The sequence below is a fragment of the Drosophila takahashii genome, chromosome X, assembly GCF_030179915.1.
Source record: "Drosophila takahashii strain IR98-3 E-12201 chromosome X, DtakHiC1v2, whole genome shotgun sequence".
NCBI classification, from domain to species: Eukaryota; Metazoa; Arthropoda; class Insecta; order Diptera; family Drosophilidae; genus Drosophila; species Drosophila takahashii.
Window position 1 is genome coordinate 10251733 of NC_091683.1, and position 7205 is coordinate 10258937.

The following is a 7205-nucleotide window of genomic DNA, read 5'->3' on the forward strand; positions in this document are numbered from 1 at the left end:
AAAATGGTCCTACACCAAAAATTCATACTGTTTTGAACAGATAACAAAATTTGCTATAGATCCATAAAACTTTCCGTGTAATTTTGGAAAAATAAAATTTTCGCCAATTTTAAATTTTTTTATAAGGGGGTACCCCATGATTTTTTGCGAAAAATTAAAAATGAATAAATTGTCAAGGTTTAAATGCCAATCGTTAGGAGATTTAATAACGAGTTCAGAAAGGTATGACAATCCATACTTTGAATCAGTATGTGCTTTGTTATAGCGAAAAAACTGCAACGTTTTAGCGAAAAAACGGGTTTGGTTTTTTTTGGAAATTCGCGATTTCAGTTTTTGACAAAAATTGGAATTTTTTCTTTTGGTTTTTTTGCTGTAACTTGGCCAAAAATGGTCCTACACCAAAAATTCATACTGTTTTGAACAGATGACAAAATTTGCTATAAATCCATAAAACTTTCCGTGTAATTTTGGAAAAATAAAATGTTCGCCAATTTTAAATTTTTTTATAAGGGGGTACCCCATGATTTTTTGCGAAAAATTAAAAATGAATAAATTGTCAAGGTTTAAATGCCAATCGTTAGGAAATTTAATAACGAGTTCAGAAAGGTATGACAATCCATACTTTGAATCAGTATTTGCTTTGTTATAGCGAAAAAACTGCAACGTTTTAGCGAAAAAACGGGTTTGGTTTTTTTTTGGAAATTCGCGATTTCAGTTTTTGACAAAAATTGGAATTTTTTCTTTTGGTTTTTTTGCTGTAACTTGGCCAAAAATGGTCCTACACCAAAAATTCATACTGTTTTGAACAGATGACAAAATTTGCTATAAATCCATAAAACTTTCCGTGTAATTTTGGAAAAATAAAATTTTCGCCAATTTTAAATTTTTTTATAAGGGGGTACCCCATGATTTTTTGCGAAAAATTAAAAATGAATAAATTGTCAAGGTTTAAATGCCAATCGTTAGGAAATTTAATAACGAGTTCAGAAAGGTATGACAATCCATACTTTGAATCAGTATTTGCTTTGTTATAGCGAAAAAACTGCAACGTTTTAGCGAAAAAACGGGTTTGGTTTTTTTTTGGAAATTCGCGATTTCAGTTTTTGACAAAAATTGGAATTTTTTCTTTTGGTTTTTTTGCTGTAACCTGGCCAAAAATGGTCCTACACCAAAAATTCATACTGTTTTGAACAGATAACAAAATTTGCTATAGATCCATAAAACTTTCCGTGTAATTTTGGAAAAATAAAATTTTCGCCAATTTTAAATTTTTTTATAAGGGGGTACCCCATGATTTTTTGCGAAAAATTAAAAATGAATAAATTGTCAAGGTTTAAATGCCAATCGTTAGGAAATTTAATAACGAGTTCAGAAAGGTATGACAATCCATACTTTGAATCAGTATTTGCTTTGTTATAGCGAAAAAACTGCAACGTTTTAGCGAAAAAAACGGGTTTGGTTTTTTTTGGATATTCGCGATTTCAGTTGTTGAGAAGATGTGGAATTTTTTCTTTTGGTTTTTTTGCTGTAACTTGGCCAAAAATGGTCCTACACCAAAAATTCATACTGTTTTGAACAGATGACAAAATTTGCTATAAATCCATAAAACTTTCCGTGTAATTTTGGAAAAATAAAATGTTCGCCAATTTTAAATTTTTTTATAAGGGGGTACCCCATGATTTTTTGCGAAAAATTAAAAATGAATAAATTGTCAAGGTTTAAATGCCAATCGTTAGGAAATTTAATAACGAGTTCAGAAAGGTATGACAATCCATACTTTGAATCAGTATTTGCTTTGTTATAGCGAAAAAACTGCAACGTTTTAGCGAAAAAACGGGTTTGGTTTTTTTTTGGAAATTCGCGATTTCAGTTTTTGACAAAAATTGGAATTTTTTCTTTTGGTTTTTTTGCTGTAACTTGGCCAAAAATGGTCCTACACCAAAAATTCATACTGTTTTGAACAGATGACAAAATTTGCTATAAATCCATAAAACTTTCCGTGTAATTTTGGAAAAATAAAATTTTCGCCAATTTTAAATTTTTTTATAAGGGGGTACCCCATGATTTTTTGCGAAAAATTAAAAATGAATAAATTGTCAAGGTTTAAATGCCAATCGTTAGGAAATTTAATAACGAGTTCAGAAAGGTATGACAATCCATACTTTGAATCAGTATTTGCTTTGTTATAGCGAAAAAACTGCAACGTTTTAGCGAAAAAACGGGTTTGGTTTTTTTTTGGAAATTCGCGATTTCAGTTTTTGACAAAAATTGGAATTTTTTCTTTTGGTTTTTTTGCTGTAACTTGGCCAAAAATGGTCCTACACCAAAAATTCATACTGTTTTGAACAGATAACAAAATTTGCTATAAATCCATAAAACTTTCCGTGTAATTTTGGAAAAATAAAATTTTCGCCAATTTTAAATTTTTTTATAAGGGGGTACCCCATGATTTTTTGCGAAAAATTAAAAATGAATAAATTGTCAAGGTTTAAATGCCAATCGTTAGGAAATTTAATAACGAGTTCAGAAAGGTATGACAATCCATACTTTGAATCAGTATTTGCTTTGTTATAGCGAAAAAACTGCAACGTTTTAGCGAAAAAACGGGTTTGGTTTTTTTTTGGAAATTCGCGATTTCAGTTTTTGACAAAAATTGGAATTTTTTCTTTTGGTTTTTTTGCTGTAACTTGGCCAAAAATGGTCCTACACCAAAAATTCATACTGTTTTGAACAGATGACAAAATTTGCTATAAATCCATAAAACTTTCCGTGTAATTTTGGAAAAATAAAATTTTCGCCAATTTTAAATTTTTTTATAAGGGGGTACCCCATGATTTTTTGCGAAAAATTTAAAATGAATAAATTGTCAAGGTTTAAATGCCAATCGTTAGGAAATTTAATAACGAGTTCAGAAAGGTATGACAATCCATACTTTGAATCAGTATTTGCTTTGTTATAGCGAAAAAACTGCAACGTTTTAGCGAAAAAACGGGTTTGGTTTTTTTTTGGAAATTCGCGATTTCAGTTTTTGACAAAAATTGGAATTTTTTCTTTTGGTTTTTTTGCTGTAACTTGGCCAAAAATGGTCCTACACCAAAAATTCATACTGTTTTGAACAGATAACAAAATTTGCTATAAATCCATAAAACTTTCCGTGTAATTTTGGAAAAATAAAATTTTCGCCAATTTTAAATTTTTTTATAAGGGGGTACCCCATGATTTTTTGCGAAAAATTAAAAATGAATAAATTGTCAAGGTTTAAATGCCAATCGTTAGGAAATTTAATAACGAGTTCAGAAAGGTATGACAATCCATACTTTGAATCAGTATTTGCTTTGTTATAGCGAAAAAACTGCAACGTTTTAGCGAAAAAACGGGTTTGGTTTTTTTTTGGAAATTCGCGATTTCAGTTTTTGACAAAAATTTAAATTTTTTCTTTTGGTTTTTTTGCTGTAACTTGGCCAAAAATGGTCCTACACCAAAAATTCATACTGTTTTGAACAGATGACAAAATTTGCTATAAATCCATAAAACTTTCCGTGTAATTTTGGAAAAATAAAATTTTCGCCAATTTTAAATTTTTTTGTAAGGGGGTACCCCATGATTTTTTGCGAAAAATTAAAAATGAATAAATTGTCAAGGTTTAAATGCCAATCGTTAGGAAATTTAATAACGAGTTCAGAAAGGTATGACAATCCATACTTTGAATCAGTATTTGCTTTGTTATAGCGAAAAAACTGCAACGTTTTAGCGAAAAAACGGGTTTGGTTTTTTTTTGGAAATTCGCGATTTCAGTTTTTGACAAATATTGGAATTTTTTCTTTTGGTTTTTTTGCTGTAACTTGGCCAAAAATGGTCCTACACCAAAAATTCATACTGTTTTGAACAGATAACAAAATTTGCTATAAATCCATAAAACTTTCCGTGTAATTTTGGAAAAATAAAATTTTCGCCAATTTTAAATTTTTTTATAAGGGGGTACCCCATGATTTTTTGCGAAAAATTAAAAATGAATAAATTGTCAAGGTTTAAATGCCAATCGTTAGGAAATTTAATAACGAGTTCAGAAAGGTATGACAATCCATACTTTGAATCAGTATTTGCTTTGTTATAGCGAAAAAACTGCAACGTTTTAGCGAAAAAACGGGTTTGGTTTTTTTTTGGAAATTCGCGATTTCAGTTTTTGACAAAAATTGGAATTTTTTCTTTTGGTTTTTTTGCTGTAACTTGGCCAAAAATGGTCCTACACCAAAAATTCATACTGTTTTGAACAGATAACAAAATTTGCTATAAATCCATAAAACTTTCCGTGTAATTTTGGAAAAATAAAATTTTCGCCAATTTTTAATTTTTTTATAAGGGGGTACCCCATGATTTTTTGCGAAAAATTAAAAATGAATAAATTGTCAAGGTTTAAATGCCAATCGTTAGGAAATTTAATAACGAGTTCAGAAAGGTATGACAATCCATACTTTGAATCAGTATTTGCTTTGTTATAGCGAAAAAACTGCAACGTTTTAGCGAAAAAACGGGTTTGGTTTTTTTTTGGAAATTCGCGATTTCAGTTTTTGACAAAAATTGGAATTTTTTCTTTTGGTTTTTTTGCTGTAACTTGGCCAAAAATGGTCCTACACCAAAAATTCATACTGTTTTGAACAGATAACAAAATTTGCTATAAATCCATAAAACTTTCCGTGTAATTTTGGAAAAATAAAATTTTCGCCAATTTTAAATTTTTTTATAAGGGGGTACCCCATGATTTTTTGCGAAAAATTAAAAATGAATAAATTGTCAAGGTTTAAATGCCAATCGTTAGGAAATTTAATAACGAGTTCAGAAAGGTATGACAATCCATACTTTGAATCAGTATTTGCTTTGTTATAGCGAAAAAACTGCAACGTTTTAGCGAAAAAAACGGGTTTGGTTTTTTTTTGGAAATTCGCGATTTCAGTTTTTGACAAAAATTGGAATTTTTTCTTTTGGTTTTTTTGCTGTAACTTGGCCAAAAATGGTCCTACACCAAAAATTCATACTGTTTTGAACAGATAACAAAATTTGCTATAAATCCATAAAACTTTCCGTGTAATTTTGGAAAAATAAAATTTTCGCCAATTTTAAATTTTTTTATAAGGGGGTACCCCATGATTTTTTGCGAAAAATTAAAAATGAATAAATTGTCAAGGTTTAAATGCCAATCGTTAGGAAATTTAATAACGAGTTCAGAAAGGTATGACAATCCATACTTTGAATCAGTATTTGCTTTGTTATAGCGAAAAAACTGCAACGTTTTAGCGAAAAAACGGGTTTGGTTTTTTTTTGGAAATTCGCGATTTCAGTTTTTGACAAAAATTGAAATTTTTTCTTTTGGTTTTTTTGCTGTAACTTGGCCAAAAATGGTCCTACACCAAAAATTCATACTGTTTTGAACAGATAACAAAATTTGCTATAAATCCATAAAACTTTCCGTGTAATTTTAGAAAAACAAAATTTTCGCCAATTTTTAATTTTTTTATAAGGGGGTACCCCATGATTTTTTGCGAAAAATTAAAAATGAATAAATTGTCAAGGTTTAAATGCCAATCGTTAGGAAATTTAATTACGAGTTCAGAAAGGTATGACAATCCATACTTTGAATCAGTATTTGCTTTGTTATAGCGAAAAAACTGCAACGTTTTAGCGAAAAAACGGGTTTGGTTTTTTTTTGGAAATTCGCGATTTCAGTTTTTGACAAAAATTGAAATTTTTTCTTTTGGTTTTTTTGCTGTAACTTGGCCAAAAATGGTCCTACACCAAAAATTCATACTGTTTTGAACAGATAACAAAATTTGCTATAAATCCATAAAACTTTCCGTGTAATTTTAGAAAAACAAAATTTTCGCCAATTTTTAATTTTTTTATAAGGGGGTACCCCATGATTTTTTGCGAAAAATTAAAAATGAATAAATTGTCAAGGTTTAAATGCCAATCGTTAGGAAATTTAATTACGAGTTCAGAAAGGTATGACAATCCATACTTTGAATCAGTATTTGCTTTGTTATAGCGAAAAAACTGCAACGTTTTAGCGAAAAAACGGGTTTGGTTTTTTTTTGGAAATTCGCGATTTCAGTTTTTGACAAAAATTGAAATTTTTTCTTTTGGTTTTTTTGCTGTAACTTGGCCAAAAATGGTCCTACACCAAAAATTCATACTGTTTTGAACAGATAACAAAATTTGCTATAAATCCATAAAACTTTCCGTGTAATTTTGGAAAAACAAAATTTTCGCCAATTTTTAATTTTTTTATAAGGGGGTACCCCATGATTTTTTGCGAAAAATTAAAAATGAATAAATTGTCAAGGTTTAAATGCCAATCGTTAGGAAATTTAATTACGAGTTCAGAAAGGTATGACAATCCATACTTTGAATCAGTATTTGCTTTGTTATAGCGAAAAAACTGCAACGTTTTAGCGAAAAAACGGGTTTGGTTTTTTTTTGGAAATTCGCGATTTCAGTTTTTGACAAAAATTGAAATTTTTTCTTTTGGTTTTTTTGCTGTAACTTGGCCAAAAATGGTCCTACACCAAAAATTCATACTGTTTTGAACAGATAACAAAATTTGCTATAAATCCATAAAACTTTCCGTGTAATTTTGGAAAAATAAAATTTTCGCCAATTTTAAATTTTTTTATAAGGGGGTACCCCATGATTTTTTGCGAAAAATTAAAAATAAATAAATTGTCAAGGTTTAAATGCCAATCGTTAGGAAATTTAATAACGAGTTCAGAAAGGTATGACAATCCATACTTTGAATCAGTATTTGCTTTGTTATAGCGAAAAAACTGCAACGTTTTAGCGAAAAAACGGGTTTGGTTTTTTTTTGGAAATTCGCGATTTCAGTTTTTGACAAAAATTGGAATTTTTTCTTTTGGTTTTTTTGCTGTAACTTGGCCAAAAATGGTCCTACACCAAAAATTCATACTGTTTTGAACAGATAACAAAATTTGCTATAAATCCATAAAACTTTCCGTGTAATTTTGGAAAAATAAAATTTTCGCCAATTTTAAATTTTTTTATAAGGGGGTACCCCATGATTTTTTGCGAAAAATTAAAAATGAATAAATTGTCAAGGTTTAAATGCCAATCGTTAGGAAATTTAATAACGAGTTCAGAAAGGTATGACAATCCATACTTAGAATCAGTATTTGCTTTGTTATAGCGAAAAAACT